Source organism: Ammodytes marinus (genome assembly GCF_949987685.1).
Source record: "Ammodytes marinus genome assembly, chromosome: 18".
Lineage (NCBI taxonomy): Eukaryota > Metazoa > Chordata > Actinopteri > Uranoscopiformes > Ammodytidae > Ammodytes > Ammodytes marinus.
In genome coordinates this window covers 4,235,642-4,257,070 of record NC_137222.1, presented here as the reverse complement: position 1 = coordinate 4,257,070, position 21,429 = coordinate 4,235,642, and the positions used below count along the sequence as shown (strand labels likewise).

General features: G+C 41.5%; 1 protein-coding gene across 1 annotated transcript in view; it reads right to left on the bottom strand.

Moving 5' to 3' along the window:
- LOC307265007 (netrin receptor UNC5D-like) overlaps positions 1-21,429 on the bottom strand; it is a gene marked incomplete at both ends in the record, with an annotated part of 171,547 nt that overhangs the window by 117,731 nt on the left and 32,387 nt on the right. The window lies entirely within an intron of this gene.

The following is a 21,429-nucleotide window of genomic DNA, read 5'->3' as shown; positions in this document are numbered from 1 at the left end:
TAAGTGTACAGTGATACAACCACATGTCTGACTGGGGTAAAAAATTAATGGTATACAAAAACGGCTATTCATCTAAGAATCTAAATTCTCATTGGAGGTCTGCATACTGTATTAGTGCCTGCCCATGAATAAATGTATATCTTTTTCAAGCAGAATGGTTTGACGTCTAATGGTGTGTTCTCACGCACACAGGTAGGTCAACCGAGCAGATGAAAATGCCAGGGTGTGCCACTGAGCCAGTAGAGTACACACTGTGAGAATACTGTCAGTCATTCTCTGCACTAAAGCCTGCCTCTTCACCCCTTTCTCTCTACCCCTGGGGCTATCTCCTATCACGGGAGGAAACACTGAGTTCTCCTAGCCAAATGACTGCAGCGAGAAGAGTAGCTGCTGCTCCATCTGACTCTCATTACCTCGTATCATTGAAGAGATGGAATATGTATGAGAAACGAGGTGTCAAAGACCAAGTCGCTATCGAGTACCTCCTGTTGTCTGCGCTGTTTTTCACTAAACTTGACAGAACGCTGGGTTGGTGGGTTCTGGAAAAGGTCTCTCTTTATCTCCGTCTCCCTCTCTTTTTATTTCTCCCTCTCTCTGAACTGAGGCCAGGGTCCTCCTGGGCCTGCTCTATTGTGCCTGAGGAAAATTGCCAATCCGGGAAACTCTGATTGAACACTGAAAGCAGGAGTTTTATAAAGAAGCTGATTTGCTATTCATTACCTCTCACTCACTTCTTTCTTTTCTCCCACACTTCCGTTTTTTCTCCATTGGTCCTTACCACACTCCAACTTCCTTTCCTCCCATCACTCTCTCTTTATACTGTGTTCACCCCCCCCCCCCCCCCCCCCCCCCGGGAGACTACCATGGTTAGGCGAGGATATTATGTGGCTTTCGCAGTTATTCCAGTAATACTGTGTGTGTGTGTGTGTGTGTGTGTGTGTGTGTGTGTGTATGTGTGTGTGTGTGTGTGTGTGTGTGTGTGTGTGTGTGTGTGTGTGTGTGTGTGTGTGTGTGTGTGTGTGTGTGTGTGTGAAATCACTGTCGATTTGGCAAATAGCTTAACTATCTCCTGGTTTACCCAAGGATCAGCACACACCTGCCTGGATTATCAAGTATATGTGTTGGAATATGCAAGCCCCTGAGGCAGCAGGTCTGGACGTGACAAAGGCAGTGATGCGGAAACGGCACGAATAAACAAATGAAGAGTGTACATAGATGAAGCGCAAACAGAGCTCCCGAGCCGATTTGTTTGATTGACGTTACCTAAAACTGCTGTGGATTTAAAAGAGATTTAGGGACAATCTCTCTGCCAAGGTAACGATAGTGTTCTCGTGATCATGTGTCCAATTGATAGTTGAATGAAAGGGTGGTATTGTTTCTATGTCGTGTGATAGAACAAGGGAATGTTCCTATAAAGGTTTTCTCCAGGTGCTCTGCAGGGTGTCCCCGGCCAATCGACCCCCAACCAAAGCATTAATAGGATAAGTGAGAATAGAAAATCGATGGACAGTTGAACAAGATACAGCCCCAAACAGTAAATCCCAGATTACTGTGCTATCAAGCCATACCTCACTGCAAAAATATTGATCCAAACCACAAAGAGGAAATATTACTGTGTGTTCTGACGTAGTGTCTATACCGGCCAGGCTAGTTTTTCAACAACTATACCTGGTCCGCTAACAGCTAACATACTTTCCAGACTGGAAAGGCTAGTCTCAGACAGACACAATAGCAAGAAACAATATAAGGCAAGTCCCTGTTGAAAAATAATCCCTGATCTGTTGGAGTTAAATGCTTGGATGTGCAGTTCTCCCTGGAACTGCCCACAACGCAATGTTACAACAAAGCTTTTTGCCTACTATTCCATCTCTCCTGTCGACATGAGTGCTACTGGAGATTCATTCAGACTGATGGATTGACTTTCAACTTGCCACCTTAGGTTTGTCATCCTTCTTTTCGGGGTAAAGCCTGGGGGCCCCAAGTCCCTTTGAGCACTGTCCTGAGCACTGAGAGCTTTTTGAACCGTGTGTACCATATGAAGCAAAGCACTAAACCATCAGAGGCACGGTCCGAGTCAAGATAAATGTCTCCGTCTATGTTCTCCACTTTCAACTGAAATAGGGGGTTTGTTATGTTTTCTCAGTGGGAGGGAATTGAGCATTTTCGGTTGCAGTGATGAAGAACCGAGCAGGACCACAGTGCACATCACCTCTTCAGCAATCACTAGCCACAGATCAAGAGGCTAGGTAGAGACACAGTGTACTCGAGAGTCCACGGAAAGTCGAAAACACTGCCAATACTCTTTCACTTTCACTGAATTTAACAACACAACAATCGAAGACTCAAATAGGTAAATAGACAATGACAATAGCTTCTGATGAGCACAATGGGAATATTGAGGAAAAGGATTGCATCTCTGATTGCCATCTTTCTTTGGTGCCAAAGAAAAAGATTGAAAATGGCAGCCTTTGAGCATTATTAAATGTCTTCATAGAAACGTTTGTGGCTTGTTATTTTGTTACAGTTTTTTTATATTTTAATGATATTCATAGCTTATGTCTCCGACTGCAACATAATCTTCAATGCAAAGGAATGAAATATAAACACTATAATTGCACTGAAGGAACAAACTGGGGCTAATGCCTATCAAATAAAACGGCACAATCCTCAATGTTACCTGTCACGTCTCCCACATAAAACGTTTCACTTAAAAAAACTGAACAAAAACAAAACAAAATTATTGCAATGTGATCATTTCTTACATTTATGGGAGACCAATCTTTTTTTCACATAAAGAGCTGCAAACCTGTTTTTGTGTGATCAGAATATAATGTTGGGCAAAGCATTTAAAAACAGTGCCCTTTAAAAAGGAAGTATTTCTAAAGCATTTATTGTTCTTCCAAGGTTTAAAAAACATGAATGATGAGACACTGCCACCTGCTCATGCTTGCACATTCATAGCCAGCCCTGAGCAAACCTACAGGCAAGAAAAATCAATCTTTTTTCTTGACACAGCCTTCATCAATTCCGAATTATGGCTGGGTAGATTGGCAACATATCTGTTCTGAAATTGAGAAGCAGACCCCCCAAAAAAGCCGTTAATACTATATCATGGATCTTGTTATTAAGTTGTACTTCTATTTTAGGTTAAGATAAATGGACATTTTCTCTGCGGCTTGGATAACATCTATGATATGCCTTAGAAAGCGCTTGTCAAAGGCAGAGCAGTAATGAAAAATCTTCAAGGAGCAAACCATCAGAATTCAAAAAGGCATGGTATTTCAGAAGATATAGGTTCGCAAGAGTTCAGTCTCAATCTGTCAATATTTGATGAAACTTTCATATTCCTATAAGGTCCTTTTTATTGACCAACCCTTGGTTCCTTCCCCAAATGTCGTCAGTTATCCCACCCAGTCATGCATCTATATTCTAAATGTTTTCAGATCTTTCACCTCCCCTTATAGCAGACTATAACAGAGCGTGTACTATGGCTCATTTACTGTTCAAATACCATCTCCTTAAACTCCCTCAGAAAGGTCATCTCCTTCTTCCTCTACCCACATCTCTCCAAGAGGTGTTTGATTTACTCCAAATATCTTACCTGTCTCCAATCCCCTATTAATTAGGGGGCTCTTTGAAAGTCCTATGTTTACAACATTATTGATTAAAGTGTTGAATGAACTGCTTTCAGCTACTGATGATGGAAAGTCCTTGGTTTCTGTTCTCTTGGTACAACATTTGATACTGTTGATGACTGTATTCTGCTGAAATGTCTTCAACTGTGGGTCCAATTCGCGGTTCATTTGTATGTGGTAATTTATGGTGATTCTATCTATTGGTAATTTTAGTTCCACCCAGTGTGTGCTTTTCCATTGGGTATTCTGCATGGTTCTCTTCCTAGACCCCTGGTAGCGTTTTTCAATTTATATGCTGGCCCCCGCGGCAGAATAGTCGTAGTCATTGCATCAGCTGTCATTATCATGCAAATGATACAACAATTTCTCTCTCATGAAAGTAGGAATGACAAGAAGCAGATTGAATGACCTTTTCTGGGATCTTTTTCCGACCTAGAAACGACATCAGATGCAATTTCTTACAGTTATATGTGGACACACCTGAAGTAAAGATTTTGGGTCCTGATATTGCTAGTTTGCAACATTTCTCAGCTCATTATCCCCGCATGTCACCCTTAATTTCAACTGAGAGGGTGACAAGGTGTGTACTGGTTCAGAGAAGCAGGAAGAGATTCAAGTTCACTTGACATTTCAGCAGATGCCATGGTGTCTTTTTAGCTGAATATACTAGTATGAGGTAACTTGCAGCAATGACAATAGGTGTGATTTTTTCCACTCTTGGCACGCATGCCAAACATGACCCCTGGGGGCGGGGCTAAATCTACGATTTGACCTTAAATGTCATGCGTCAAGTGCAAGATCGTGGACATTTAGATCGATTTCCAACTTACAATCGAGATTGTGACACCCATAGACCTGAACATTAAAAAGTGTTCCACAAAGGTGAACTCCAGAAAGCAAAAGTCAACATATTTAATAGCTTAATTAGTTGAATACCTTCGGCGCCATACTCCAGCTGTACTCCAATTCTAATTCTATCACCACCACTTATCCAAAATACCAGATCATGTGTGGGTGAGATAATTACCTCTCTTGGCCAAAGAGCCTATGTGAAAAAATAAGCTGAATGAAGCGTAATGATCAAATATCTATCTTAAGACCTTTAGCCGTCATCAAGCATTCATCCGTTTCAGCTGTCCTTTCTATTTAAGTGGTAAATGCACACAATTTAACTCCACAGAAGAGCAGTAAAAATGGTCCCTTGAGAGGGGAAGCATGGGAGCTGATATAAAACCTCTTGTCCATGTGTGTCTGGTGGGTGTGTAATAAAATACCTAAGATGAAATTGATATCATATGAAATCTGTGGCAAAACGGGAGAGGTACATTACGATGCCCAGAGGGGCCCCCTGCTCCCTGTCCCTCCCTGTATCATACGCATCACAGATCCATTGAATTAAAATTCAATAATATCGAGACTGTTTCCCAAACCGTTTTGCACCAGTGAGCTGTGATATCACCCCTATACTCTCCCAATCAAATGCTGGCACCATTCTCTGGCTGCCATTCGAACCAATCAAAACAGCTGGAAATTAATTTGTTGACTTTCACTTTGAAGTACTCATAACTGTTTAATGACTTGATCTCATTATATCAACTTCGGAGAAAAATCATTTATTTCTACAGCCGAAACAGCAAGTCTTTTAGGGATTTAGCATCAAAAGAATGAATATTTGAATGAAAATACCATTAAATAAGCACCATCACAAATATTGGTATAGTAAAGCCTCTTGATTTTCTAAGCTTTGTATTCTGCCCCTTCCCCTGGTCTTTAGTCGACACACACACACACACACACACACACACACACACACACACACACACACACACACACACACACAGAGACCATTTTAAAAAGGATGCAGTGAATGACTTTGTTCGAGGCTCTCATTATGCAGTCAGCAGAGATATGCACTCTTTGTCCCCATGAAAACTATTAGATTAATTAATGGGCGAACATATTTCCTCCTTCTTCCCCTTCCATCCTCGCAATCAGCTTTCTAGGTCCATTCCCCGCTCAGTGAACTGATTCATTCTCCTCTATCATGACAGGCCTTTTACTCCTTTTTATACAAAATAAGACCTGCAGCTAATTCTGATTGACTTGATAGATTCCTACAATTCAAAATGCCGGCAGCTTAATGAGGGCGAGCTATAATCAAAAGGAAAAAAAAAAAAAAAAAAAAGGCCCAACTTTTTTTTTTCTCAAACACTTTTTTTTTTTTGCCTCTGGAACATTTCACTCAAGGAACCGCAACCGCTCCTTGTCATTTTTCCCCGGATATCATCCAGTGAGCAATTACAGGGAATGTACAGCGGGCGATGCATCATCCATTCCGGCGTGCTGACGGTGGGTGAAAAACAGGAGTGTTTACTGAGTAGGGGTGCCATTTACCATGGTAAATATGTGCGTCCCGGGCCAGTGAAGGGTTGATGGTTTTTTGTAGTGCCGTGACATGTGATATACGGCTGTATGCAGGGAGAGGGCTGATCAAGGCCACCTCTATCACTCAACCAGATAATCTCTGCGCCCGCGGAAAAAACAAATGACGGCGGCTCGCTATAGCAGCCTCAATAGTCTGTCTCACATCTTCATCCTGTTCATTTACTCTGTGTGGACCCATTCCAGTTCTTGTCCTTTGGTCGTTTTCAGATTTTTTTTTTTCACGTTATTTCCTTCTTTTTAAAGTTCAATAAAACACTCATTAACACCAGTCAAAAGTGCAATCCCCTTGCTTTTAAACCAAACCATTACGTTCAAACGGCTGTTATCTTCAAGGCTGTTGCGGTACAATGGCGCTGCGTGTGTATATGCCTATATGAAGGTTATCGGAGCAGCTTTGTGCTTATACTTCATGAAGGATGTTTAAATTGCGCCGCAGACATACATGTGTCAAAGAGGATGAGACAGTGATTTAAGGGAAGGCGTTTCGACAAAGCATGAAAACACGAAGGGGTCAAGAATAGTTCCCATAGGGCAATTTAACGGCCTCTGTTATGGTTGGGAAATGACAATAGAGGAGAAAATTGCTAGCCAGCACTGCCATGGATAAGATAGAACCTTGCATTCTGTTCATATGTAGACGAAAGCAATGCACATAAAGTATTGTCCTCCAAAGCTGGAGATACAGAGACGCAGGGTGGATTGAAATGGATTGGAAGAAGCCATTTGCTGACCAGGGCAGCCCAATGTCCTGCTTTCAAATACAGAGCAAGCCGGTGGCGTTTATATTCATAAGGTGGTTTAGATAAGGTTGAAGAATCAGATGGGATCTCTGATATACATGACAGAAGTGTGATGTGACGGTTGGCAAATGGCACCTGACACTGTCGCTTTGGTAACTGCAAGTGACGGGAGAAAAAAGTAGGGAAGCAGGGAAGACATAGAGGGAAAAGAAGTGCATGTTTTATAGTCATACACATATGTAGAACACAAGCATACACATTTACTGACTCACACATTGCGAGAAAAAAAGTAAAGCTCAGTTAGTTTAATTTGTGCATTGTGCATAGGCAGGCCCAGGCAAGAAAAACACAAGCTTCCCCGAATCATGCCGTCGCATTACATAAACGTTACGTTCTACATATTGGGTATGTCGCTGTGTTTCCAGGGGGACAATGTTTGTGGGTTGTAATGAGTCAGAGATAGAGAAAAAAAGAGCAACTAAAGGGGTAGAAAAAATGAAAAGAGACTGAGTGAGTAAGACTGGGAAGTTCCCTGCTGGCCAGAGTTTTCATGTAATCTTAGCACCCATGAGCCAGAGAAGAAACTTTGATCACAAATATTTTCTACAGTCCATTTGGAGCTCAGAGTCTGTGCGTGTGTGATTGTTTGTGTGTGTGTGTGTGTGTGTGTGTGTGTGTGTGCGCTTGTCAGTGTGTGTGTGTGTGTGTGTGTGTGTGTGTGTGTGTGTGTGTGTGTGTGTGTGCGTGCATGCGTGTGTGCGTGTGTGTGTGTGCACTTTGTTTCCTGTAATGCAATGCGGAGGACATACTGTAAGCAGGTCACACAGACACATGCCTCATTCCACTCGCAGCGGACCCAAAGGATTAATTTAACGAGCTGTCGGACGCTTGTCCTATGCGGCCCTCGTTAAGACCATCATGCAGAATCGCCGTTTGACTGCTGCCTGCCGTGACTAATTGACTTATTTTGCAGGCCTAAGCAGAACTGAGAGCTCTCATATTTCATATTTATCTCTCTCTCTTTTTAGAGCGACGTCAGGCAAAAACTTCAGTGGGCCCCGACAACGTGCCCTCTGCAAAGCAGAAAAACCAAAAGGGGATGGATCCGTCCCAAGCTACTCTGGCCACACAGTAAATAAGCCACATGTTTCCGCTTCATCTTAATTTAGCTTTGTATTTAAACTAGGTTATGTTTTCCAGCATGTATATATGAGATGTGATGTGATCCCACCAGTCATAATCCACCCTGACAGATATGCCTTCATCTCCTCTCTTTCTTTTTTTTCTCTCTTTTATCTCTGTCTACATTGTATTTTATCAAGATTAAACAGGTTTTCAAACATGATGCTTCCAGCCCAGGAGCAGTAATGACTGCATCAATCAGGCTTTAAACCCCTGTACCGGACTAATACCCAGATAAATTGATTTGTTTGTTTTCCCACTGTCATCTCATGGCGAATAACAGCCTCCTCATTCTCTCTCCGTCCTGGCAGAGTATATATATATATATACAGGAATTGTCAACACATACAAAAGCTCCTAAGGGAACAGTGTCTGGCGTTGGAAAAAGCTATCTTATTGACTTAAGTGTAGTCTTATTTGTCTACTTCACTGGAGAAGGTTGGTATTAAGAAGAGTTGCACCTTCACATTTAACTTCGTTTGGTCGCACAACTTTGGCAACTCGTCTTTGTTAGCGGGGTGAAAAAGGGGAGTCAATAAGCGGCTGCACACGCACACACACACACACACACACACACACACACACACACACACACACACACAAATGCAAACACAATGCCCGAGGTTGTTGTACTTTACACTGACGCACTGCTCTGTTGTTTTCGACGGGAATGGCCCAATACATTTGTGTTAGCTGGTGGCGAATAGCGAGAATGGTTTTGAGACTGTCGTTTTATTAGATCAGTATTGTGTCTGTGAACATAAAATCTGACAAGTAAATGGAAAAACATGGATCATGTCTGGGGCGGAAAAAAATCAATGATAAAGACTTGGATGTAGCAGCAAGTGTTGTTGGGCGGACGCTGTAGGCTTTGTGTCTACTGTCTCCGCTGGCAGATTATCACTACACATTTCCTATTGCTTTAATAGAGCCGTGATCCAACATGTACACACACACACACACACACACACACACACACACACACACACACACACACACACACACACACACACACACACACACACACACACACACACGTCCTTTCAACGCTGCCCCTTTCCTCTAGTTAGGGTTCTCATGATGGATGGACGGTCTAATTGGATGTAAGCCATTCTATGCTCCCAATAGTACAGACAGACATGGTCCAGATGCAAGGCAATCAAGACAAACAGTGTGAGCAGAGGGCAAAAAGTGCTTTTTTTCTGGCCGCACACCCACTCACAGAGAAGAACTGGCCATAAGAGAAAATGTTCGGAGAAGAGGATGAAGCAAAAAAGGAGTGGGCTTGAAAGGTGATTACGGGGTCTGAGGTGAAGTGCGAGGGTTGGTAGAATGGAGAAAATGTAGATGAGGAGAAGACGAGAAGACGAGCGGTAGATGACACAAGATTGGCTGAAAAACAAAGGCTGTGGAGAGGAGAAAAAAATGGGATGGAGTGAGGGGCGTATTTTATAATGGCAGAGGCAAGTGCATACTTCAAGGCCATTTAAATAATGCTCCATTGTGAAGAGTCCGGCGGATGGTGAATCATTCAAATACAGTCAGTGTTATAATTATTTTATTCTCCTGCTTTTAGTCAAGCTCCCGATTTCCTTTCATTCAACTGTGTGTTTATTGCAAACACCAACTACAGTACACGCCATCAGGCATACTCTCTCGACGCTGTTGTCATTATTTGTTCCTTTACGTTCATTTGGGGTGTGTGTGTGTGTGTGTGTGTGTGTGTGTGCCTGTGTGAAACTCACTTTCTTGTTTCCTCAGCACGGAATGGTGTTGACAACAGAATGTGAATGGGTTTTTGTTTGCAGCACTACCACTGTTATGGTCCCTGGAGCAAGGACTACCATCAGGGCGAAGGTATTTTTTCTTTGCCTTTAAGAGCTGTTTTTATACGAGTCCCACTTGGTTCTTCTCAGTCAGCTGTGCGGCTTCTATAGAACACCGAAAACGAGGCTACATTCATCCAGCACACGGCGTTGTTGTTTTGTGGTGCTGCCGTCTGCCAGGCTTTGCTACTTATTATTTCAGCTTCCTACGCTGAGCAGTGTACGCCAAGTATGCAGTGTATTTGTCAAAAAAGAGAAAAGAAAAAGCCCAGCCTTGACACAACTGTTACACTACTATTATATTTGCTTTGACAGTAGCATCAATTCTTTTGGACTGTTGCTGTAGCCTCCAAGCCACTCCCACGGCTTTTTTTTCTTCATTGGCTCCCGTGACGACCAACCGTACGTATACACACAAAGACTAGGGCTTAAAGCGAGTAAAAACTACTTCTATGCACCTGTATTGTTGCAGTCCAATTGCTCCCGGAGACAATGCGATGGGGAACCTTAGGTGTGTGTGATGTAACACAAAGCCATACCCTCACCTCTCATTCCTCTTCAAGCGCGCACACACACGCACACGCACACACACACACACACACACACACACACACACACACACACACACACACACACACACACACACACACACTTTTCATTCATAATTTAGGCTAGTGTGTCCAGTTCAGAGGGAGGGATTTTACTGCTTGGCGATGTCTGCTTTGGATAGTCCCACAGAAATAAGGTCTACAACGTGATCACACATTCTCGCCTCAGGTCATCCACAGGACCTATTGTGTCGTTGTCCGTTGTAGGTAATGCATTCTAGTCTATTTTCTATCAAGCCTCTCCAAAACAATGCATCAGGCAGCCAACAGCTTTGGGGAACTGGATCCGTTTGAATAAGCCTATCTGTTTCCATCATTTCACTGTGCGTCCTTGTCATGATCTCATTTTGGCACTGTTGTATAGGGCCCTCTCTCCTTCCCGGCTAAGTGTTTCTCCCATCTGTTTGTGAGTGTAGACTTCAACCGAATGTGAGCCACTCTTTGTAGCCCTTTGCCTCTCTTCCCTCTATGCTTTCAAACCCCTCTCTTTTCCATCTCCTCTTCTTAAGCTGGCGGAGTGTGACTGCTAGCGCCTGTGATTGCAGCATGTGTCCCCTTGGATTGGAGAAGACGCTGCCTTCTGCCCCGGGAGGGAGGAAGGCTCATTTAGGCTCTTCACTCATGAGGGAACAGTGGGTCTGTCCTATTTATTTGCAAGTGTGTGTGTGTGTGTGCGTGTGTGCGCCCGTGTGCGTGTTTGTGCGTGTTATTGTACAACTAATTTTGTGAGAACCAATTTGAGTTTTAAACCATGAGAGTGAGGACATTTTTGGAAGGTGAGGACATTTCGGTTTGAGGGTTAAGACTAGGTTTTAAGGTTCATGTTAGAATTAGGTTATGTTAGGGTCAGTGTTAGGGTCAGGTTATTAGTTTTGATGGTTAGGGTAAGAGGGTAGGGAATTTATTCTGTCAATGAATGTCCTCACAATTATAGCCCTGTGTGTGTGTGTGTGTGTGTGTGTGTGTGTGTGTGTGTGTGTGTGTGTGTGTGTGTGTGTGTGTGTGTGTGTGTGTCTGCGTTTGCCTTTGTCTGCATGCACAAGATAGATGAGCTGTACAGACAGTTAAAAAGAAAGAAAACAGTAGCACAGACGGATTATACGCAGGTGGTGTACACGTCATATTCATTTCCAGCCAGTATCGCGCTCGCGGGGAAAGAGGAACATGTCAATTTAAAGACATAAGTATGTAAGTGAGAAATGTAGAGAGGGCTAGACTAGAGAGAAGGAGACTAGAAAAGAGACTAGCAAAAAAAAGGGCTGGTAAAGGATTGCACTCCCCAGCATGTTGACAGTGAGCCTGACAGTTCATTAATCCCAACCAAATCCCTCCCAAAGTTACTCAAGTGTGGATTCTATTTTCAAATTTCCTATTAGTTCCTCTTTGTGGATTAAGCACTGCAGTTCACGAGTGAGTGCCCAAACCCCAGCTCCGGCCGCGGCACATATAATTGGCTTGTAATGGATTTGGGGTCGCCTTTGCATCGAGTGATACGGACAGATTCCGAGGCGCAGCAGCTGCTTTTTTTTTTTTTTTTTGCTTTGCTCCGGTCTCTTTCCCTTCTCCTTGCTATGCAGCCGTCCATGTTAAAGGCCCCTCTAGGTTCCGTATAATTCCTTCTCTCTCTTGGACGCAAGTTGTCATTTTCTATTTTGGTGTGTTGTTGCCGTGGCGCCGTCCCGTATTGCTGGAGGACTGTAGTCAGGGGAACGTGACACGGCTGGAGATGAAACATGTCAGGTGTCATGCAGCCTGTGGGCCCTTGTCACATCCAAGACCCCTGATTCACATTCTGGAACCTTCCCCCCCCCCCCCCCCCCATGTCTCTAAGCCTCTCTCTTTCCATTTCAGACTATTTCTGCTATCGCCCTTTATTTGTATTTTGTCCTTCATCCTCCCCCCAATAACTAGTTTAGGGCTGCAACTAACGATTATTTTGATAATCGATTAATCTGTCGATTATTTTCTCGATTAATCGATCATTAATCGATTAGTGTTTTGGTCCATAAAATGTCAGAAAATGGTGAAAAATGTTGATACATTTTCCAAAGCCCATGTTGACATCCTCAAATGTATTGTTATGTCCAAAACACACAAATATGTCCTATTTACTGTCATAATAGGATTAAAGAAACCAGAAAATATTCACATTTGAGAAGCTGAAATCAGAGAATTTGGAAATGTTTTATTAAAAAATTACTCGAAACGATTAATCGATTATCAAAATAGTTGTCGATTATTTTAATAATCAATTAATAATCGATTTGTCGATTAATAATCGATTCGTCGAAGCTCTAAACTAGTTCACACAACGCTTAAAGGTGGAGTCAGTTTTTGTCAAAATCAGGGAATATCTCCTCATGATCCTACTGTGTGAGCTAAAAAAAGAAACGGTGTTAATACACAGCTTAGGGTCTCTAAATGGGAATATGAACACTGGAGTTATTTTTTCTGCATACACACAGTATGGACAGGTAAACGGATCGTGAGGAGAAACTGTATTGACTGATTTTGACAAAAAGCGATTTTAACAACAAGCATTCTCCAGAATCGCTGAGTCCACCTTTAACTCAAATACAGTAAACGAATTTAAGAAAACTCCACAGAGGGCCTGCTTTAGCGATAATTTTTGTATTATTATTATAGAGTTTATTATTCTGGAACCATACTGTTGGTGACAGAAACATTTTGTCAAGTGGTGACATATTTACCACTGAGGAAATAAAAAGGTGATAAAAGTATGGATTAAATTAAGAGTTAGTAAAAATATCTGACAGTGATGCTTATTTAGCATTCACAGGAATTGACTTTGATTTATAATGTCTTCAAAGTAAAACTGACTATGGACGAGATTCATAATAACATATAGCACACAGAGTTGTGAAGGCTGAAACCATTACTTTGGATTCATTTCCTGCATCATTTATTACCGGGGGAGATAATTAAAGGGAAAGAGAGCTCTCTGAAATGCAAACAGATTGATGCATACCTGCGTGTAATCGATTCAGGTTTAAGGGCATAGCCGAGGAAAATCAATGTGATGATCACACAAACTTAATGGTATCCATCATAGCGGAGTTGTTTGGACCGAGACGGAGAGAGACAGATTCGTGTTCACATTTAGTAAACAGCATCTCGCTTGTTGGACTGGTGGCCATTGCGACAGTCGCAGCATACGGGAATTAGTGCTGCCTCCCTGAGTCAATCCTCTTGCTGGTCGTCTTGCTGTGGCCTTGCCCTGGCATCCAGCCTCTAGCAAAGGACGTCACTATCCTGGGATAACAGCGCATGATGTGCCACTGCCACTGTGGGCAATGGTAGTGAGTCAGCCGTGCCCTGGCAGAGTAGGTTGGACAGACTGGTGGGGGGGGGGGGGGGGGGGGGGGGTGAACTTGGTTTGAAGTTTTTTTTAGAGTTTAAAAAAAATCTGCATTCCAATCCGCATACTCTTTCTTTTTACTACACGGCAGCTGTACTTAACAACCCTACATAGTTTGCATGCAGTATGCATACAATTGGAAGCTCGGAAGCTCAGTTGAGGTGATGCAACTGCCGCCGCGCAGAAGGATTGTGGGTCAGAACCACCAAAAAAAGCATGCTGGTTTGCACACAAAAAAATTGCGTACAATGTAGTAGGAAATCCAGGTATTTTTCAATATGCTGCATTTGACCACATGTATCGGGAAAAGCAGGGAAGTATGGGTATTGGTTGCACACCATATTTATTCACAGTTCAAACACATCTAACTGGTATGTACTGTATGAAAATGGTGTCAGCATACTGTATTTCTTTCATATTTAAAAAGTGAGAAAATAGGACACACGGTATAGGGGGATTTGGAGGAAGGGACTAAATGGTTAGAAATATATTCCAGCGCATTACAGTTAACAAACCAATAGCAATTATCCTTGGAAAGTTTGAAGGTCATTTGATGTCTTCAGCTTCTGGTAAACAAGATGTGGAAATCTATGAGGAAGCCTTTACTGTGTAATTGAATATATAACAGCAATAACTTGTATTGTGTAATTGAATAAATCATTATTGTTATGTTCTGTGGGGTTCGTTAGTTTACTGGCTCCAATAGACAAAGGCTTTGGCGTAAACACACACACACACACACACACACACACACACAACATATTACACTTGCACACATGCCCACCAGTGTAATGTGCAATTCAAAATAACAAGGCTTGAGACTGCCATCTCACAGTCTGATGGTCCCAAGCCAATTATCACATCATAATGAGCTGGTCAGTTAAAGATGCTTGCCTGCTACATTCATTTACAATGCACTGCCAAAGTGGGAACGCGCCTTATGTCTTTGCAGAGGGTGTGTGTGGGTGTGTGTGTGTGTGTGTGTGTGTGTGTGTGTGTGTGTGTGTGTGTGTGTGTGTGTGTGTATTTGTGTGTGTGTATTTGTGTGCGTGTGTGCTCGAAGTGCAATTTGTCACGCTTTTAAACTAGTCATACACATACAGGCTACAGATAGCAGCAGAGTAATAAACTGTGGCGCTGTGTGAAATGTGTTTATTCCCGTGTATAAAGAAGTGAGGGGAGTGTATTTCTGAAGAGACAGTTAGAGGCTTGCTGCAGAGATATTTGTGATAAAAGCTTGTCAGAAAGCTTTTAAAGACATTGGCTGATGGTTGATTTCGTCAGGGCTCTCGCACTGTGCATCCCAGTGGATATAATCGCTGTCGTTGTACACCCATTCAGGGTATAGTATGTAATTACCGCTGGCTTACCATGATTATCAGCAGGAAGTAGATTTGTAGATAGAACGCATGCCAACATTTAAAAAATAAGCAGCCACTGTTTGTTAATATTGGTTAGATTCAATATGTGATATTGTGTGTAAATGTGTTACAATAAGCCTTTAATGTTGTTAACATTTAAATGCAACTCCAATGTTAGGTGGCCATTTTGTAATATGCTTAAGTGTGTGCTTGTCTTCCTATATAAAATCCAATGCGCCATGTCTACATAATGGAAGCAACTTATTGGTCTTTAAAGTGCCTCGCGGAGCACTTTAAAGATATGCAAGGGACAAAATAAACATCCTTCAATGAGATGCACACTTGTGATAGAGATCTATGCAAATTACCGTGTGTGTCTAACAAAATACTGATAAGCAAATTCCAACCTTCAAAGTCGTGGAAGTCAATGAAAAAGCTGTTAACAAACCTTGGATAAGTCCACTGCAGTGGTTTTCTGAAGGAAATCTGTCGTGTACATTGAGTTAGTATTTTGTCTGATTAAAAGAACAGATTGATGGCTGGTGGAGTGCCAAATGCTGGCTTAAGCAGATTTAGGAAAGTGCCCAATATGTGTAATGACTGTAGTTTCTTACTGTACTTCATTATCCTCTACCTTTATGCACAGTGAATTTATCTAATCTTGATGAGTTGAAAGTAAATCTGTTTACTGGAAAGCTGCCAGGGATAACTGTATGTTTAAGGTTTGAAATTCATTATGTGAGGCAGAATGAATAACATATTGTCCAGATTCTTATCTTAATATGCTGCACATAGTAACTAGGTCACAAGATTTTTATTTCCCTGGCCACTTCACACTTGTTATCGTCTGCTCAGACCAGTTCCTGCACTGTGCCCTCATCCACACCTGCAAATATGGATGTGGAAATGTGCTGGCTGGGGCGGTGACTTCAGCTTTAAAAGGCCAACATGCAATCTCGCTTTAGAGTGGTCACAAAACAAAGAATGACCTGTGCAGCTGGCCCGTGCTACTACTACATTTCAAGAGGGCACGCAATCTGCTCTTTTTTTCAATCTTTTTTTCAACATTGTACATTTAAAGCCCGATTTTGGACATTAGGGGACAGAAGTCAACAAAAACAAGTACACATACCTTAGCCCTGATATAATGCTATTGTTCTATGCTGTAGCAACTAATTGTCTACCTGTACCTCTAGCATTAACAGAGCCATATTAGCATTCAGTTGGAGTCGAGTTTAGATTTACCTTATTGAGTCAAATTTGCACTATCCTTTTAACTCTATTTTGGTCTCCACCAGCTTCTAGAAAAGATTCTCCATTTTGAGCTTGTTTATCCATCTGTGGTTTGGTGCTTAGAGAGTAACAAAGGAAAATATCAACATTTTAGAATAAGCTAAAAAAAAAGCTCCATAAGGCTGCAGAATCAGACGTTATTTCTTTCTCATTATAAATTCTGGCACTTTGGGCAACCTTTTCACATTGAGCAGTCATTTGATATACTACTCAAATCACATTGATTAATACATGCTCAAAAATCCACATAGCCCAAGGCCTACAATGTCAAGCCAGTCACAAACCAGTGAAAAACCGGAGACAGCTTTTTCACCATGTAATGAAGAATGAGCTTAGAAGCAATATATGACCCCAAGAGGGCTTCGCAGCTTTCACCACTGATGGCAATTGAATGCGATCTGGTCAGAGCGCTGGGTTTTAATGATGTGGTGAATGTCCTTTTAACCAGAGACATCGAGGTAAAACACACAAGGTTGAAGGTCAGACAGAGCCGATAACAGGTTGATAAGGTCTAGTGCTTGTTTAATGACTAGTGCAACAGTTTTCTCGCTCAATAATCAATTTTGCAGCGGCTTTTGAAAGTTAGTGTAAGCTGAAAGCTATCCATGATTCAAATTTAAAAGAAGTGGCAAAGTTATGGTTTTAGATGGAAAATGCAAACACAAGAAAATGTGTCTTCTGGTCAATAATTGCCTTTTTTAGCTGTCGATATGCTTAGCCAGTCAGATGCTAGTGAGTGAAACTATATCCCCGTGCTCAATATTTCGAACCTACACCTTTGTTAGTGTCTAACTGTATAGAAGCCTTCATGTTAATGGTGGATCTTGAACTGGACAAGAAGTTTTAATTTTGGGATTTTGTTCTGTTCCTGTTGTATGTTAATCAGACCATGGCAAATTCCTTTGATGTATGAACATGCCTGGCACACTATCTCTTCTGATTCTAACAGAGACCCCACACCACCAAGTCTCGGGGTTAGATGTCTTTTTGTTATGTTTATCAACACAGACGGATACATCAGTCAGGAAAAATTACAACTGAGTTGAACTTTATGTCTGTCAGAAGAGATGAAAATCAAAATACAGCCCTGTGTCTGCCTGTAGAGATTACTTTCAGGCCATTTTGAATGCTTGTTTATTATAGTCAGACAAAACAGATCCATCTAGCTGTGTTCGGACAATATAGGCCTACTTCTTGCATCATTTTCATCATTTTTTATTATTTGTTATATAACACGTATCCCTTCAGTATAATTGCCAGTGCTCCTGCTGTCAAAAACACCTTAATTAGAAACCAAGGAGAAGCAACTAGCCACAAGCAAGACACAACCCTTAGGAGGGTTTTGATTATATGTGGATCTATCTTGATAAGGGCAAATAATTAGACAGCAGGGTATTGCAGACGTAAACAGTGTTTCTTGTAGAAGCCAATGTCAATGGTAATCTCGCTCTCACTTTGGGGTTACTTAATGTTATCATCAATATTAGACCCAAGGTCCAAAGTTAAGTGCGATTTTGTTGTTTCTTCATAATTAGACTTGGCCTGGTTAATTGAGGGACACGCTAATGAAGGAATCCTTAAGATAATTATTTAATTAAGAAATATACACATAATAGCTATATCGTTAATCAAAAACGTGTATTTTTTTTACAGCCCGGTGAAATTAATTTGGACACATCATTTACATTTGTGCCAAAATACATAGATGTAATACTACCGTTGAAGAAATACACAACTAAAGCTATGCTGTTATACACTATAAAGCATTTTGGAGTGTGTATATTGCAGTAGTATTGTTGTTCAATAAATATTGTCCCTGAAGTTTAAGTTTTGCATAGGGTTTCAAACTCAGTTATATTAGAGTCTTGTCCATATACTGTGTAACACTCATACAGTTGTACCTTAACCTAACTTATTATAGACTGGGTTTACCCGTTTACCTTAGAAGAATATGTAAATCACTATTTAGCGTTTGGAGTTTCATTGAGAAGCTAGAGTTGGCAACGAGCCATTTCCATTTGTTCAGCCGCGGCAGTAGACCAACAGTCTGTCACGCTCCAGTGGCCCGGCTCTTGTATGTTTATTTGTCGATAAGTATGTGTGTGTGTTTTTTTGTGATGGTGTGCTTGTAAGGCCATTGTGACCGGTGCAATGCCGGGCAGAACCGTGGCATTCTGTTTGTCATGGCTTTTCTTCTTTCTCTCTCTTATTGACCCATCACTTCATCCGTGCGGACTGGCCCTCTCGCTCTCTGACATCACAGAGATAATAGCTTTTCTGGACACTCAGAGCATTAGGCATCTCCACTGAGCTGTAATTATACCACTAATGTGCCAATTTTCTACACATTCCTCTCGGTATTCATTTCTCACTGGTTTCAGCTGATACGTGTTAAGACCAGACGAGAAAAAGTAATTGAGAAAATAAAGCTTTTTCCGCAGAAGGTTTTCCATTTATTTCCTGTGTAATTTCAACCCTGATGACAAAGGAAAAAGGGAGAAAAGAAATGTCATAGAGGACATCAGAGTGATGTGCCTTCCATTAAAAAAAAAGTCCTTGTAGCCATGGAGATGGAATTATAAAAACATCTTGGGGGTCCTTGCCCTTGATATTTTTAATTTCTCAAAAAAATGTATGACATTCAGTAGTGGCGGAATATTCATCACTCTTTCAGTGTGGTGGGTCATTTGAAGATCCACCTTTGAAGACAGCATTTTGTCTTGCAAGTCTTCAATGTTTAATACAGGTAAGAAAAAGTGCAAACCCTTCAAAATGTTCTTAAGAAAAGACAAAAATTGAGTTAGTTCAACCGATCAAGCCTGTAATGATATGCAAAAAGTATCTCTCTATGAATCCCTAATTACCGCGTGCACACACTGATTCGGGTCGGCATCAATTAAGATTCCATTACGTTCTAGAGCTCGTCAGTCTCAGTGGTGGCGCTAATGCGGTTCTCCCAATCTGCACCAGTGTTAAATGAGGAAGGGGCATTATGATGAATGGCCCATTTGTTAGCTACTACATTAAACCTACATTAGCTCTCGGCGTACGCAACTCAAAACCTCAACACACACACACACACAGCGGCAACAAAAGCTGATTTAATTAGTCCCTTTTTCACGCTAAAATGTATAGTCATCTTCAGCACATTTTCATAATTAATCATATGCATGGGAGTGTCAACACATACAAGTTGATTGTTTTTACCTATAGGGGAATAACTACTTCACCAATATACAATACTTTTAATGTGATATTTCTCAATGCATTATTAACTACATGTATTTATTTATTATCATCGTTTGGAATGGACTAATGAATGTGTGGAGAAATTGTATTTTAACTTGTTGAGAATGTGTTTATAAGTTACAGGAGAAGCACTGTGAATTCTGTTGTACGTTTTTAATGACACAATGACAATAAAGGCATTCTGTTATATTTCACTCTGCAGCTGTTTTCTTTTCTTCTATTGTTCCTCCCACCCCTCCAAGCCTCATCATATTCCACCTCCGTATTTTCTCTCACATAAAACTTTATTTCCGCTAACTCCTCCATCCTTCATTACTGTCCTTTTCTGGCATTTTAACTTTAATCACGTACTTTTTCACTTCCTCCCCCTTATACTATTTTTTGTTTAAGGACAGTGGACTTAAACAAGTGTTGCTCTATTCTTCGGTGCAGGTTTTTTTTTTTCACAGTGGGTTATTACCATATGATTATTAGTGATGGACAATTGGCCTCAAAGATGTTTCATTATGAAAGAGCTCACTGGGATCTCATTAGCACTCTCAGTTTAAGGGGCTGCTGCTCAAGCCTACTCTCGGGCTCAGGGGAATCACATTTTCGATCACAAGGGCTGGAGTTAACAAGGCAACATTAAAGGAATGTGAAGGTGCTACAGCCAAAAAGAGACAAATTATTAACCTCCAAGAGTGTCAGAGTTGCTCTATTAATATGAATAAATTATGTGAAGTGTGGTTGGATCTTAAGGCTTTATATATACTGCATTTACTTACAGTATGGGCCCCGGGTTTTTACCTATACACGATCATTATTTGGCACGGATTGCGAGCCCTGACGCTGTAGGCATTTTGTTTTTCTTGCTGTCTGACAGGGGCATCCATCAAAAAAAATGTAATTTCATTTCTCCTCAGCTGTTGATAAAGTTGCTGACTTGTGCCAGTCCCCTCCCGTAGGATCAATAGCTGTTTATACAAATAGCGCCGCAAAGTACAATACGCCCTGTCGCGATGCTGGAGGTGACTCTCTCTCCAAGGGCGGCCGTTTTCAGAGGCAAGGCAGGCCCTGTTGTGGGCTGTTTTCATTCCTGTGTCACCGGGGAAACACATTATATTAACCACATAAAACTGGAAGAATTGTATAAGTGTTTGAACGGGCCGGCAGCAGAGGTTATTACGTACACTGACTCCATAATTGAACGCAGTAATTGTTTACGCATAAACCTTATACAGGACATTAAGGTTGCAGCACCGCAATTTATTACACTTTAACACAACACAGAGGACGGCAGGACCGAGGAAATTAGATGTGTTGAAAGGCTTATTGACCTTTATTCACTTTTAAAAACATACACTGTCAAACATGTCGGAGCAATCGCTGATGGAGGATAATTACTTTTGACATGTTAAAGGAATAGTTCAACATTTTTAATTTTCTTTTAGCTTTTTGACTTACTCTCTGGCTCAAGGAAAAAGGTGACAGAAACGCTGAATGTGCGTGCATTTTTGATTAAGGAAATGGACCAAGGTCGCTCAGAAAGGTTAGTTTAGCTCAAACACTGGTAGTCAAGGGGAGCGTTAGCCTCGTTAGCCTGCCATTGCTGATAGTCAGAAGATAAACTTCACAACATTACACAGCATACAGGAGCATTTAGTTATGTTGTAATTTGTTTTGCTTGAGTGTCAGCAGATGAAGGCTAGCGTTACCCTTGACTGCCATT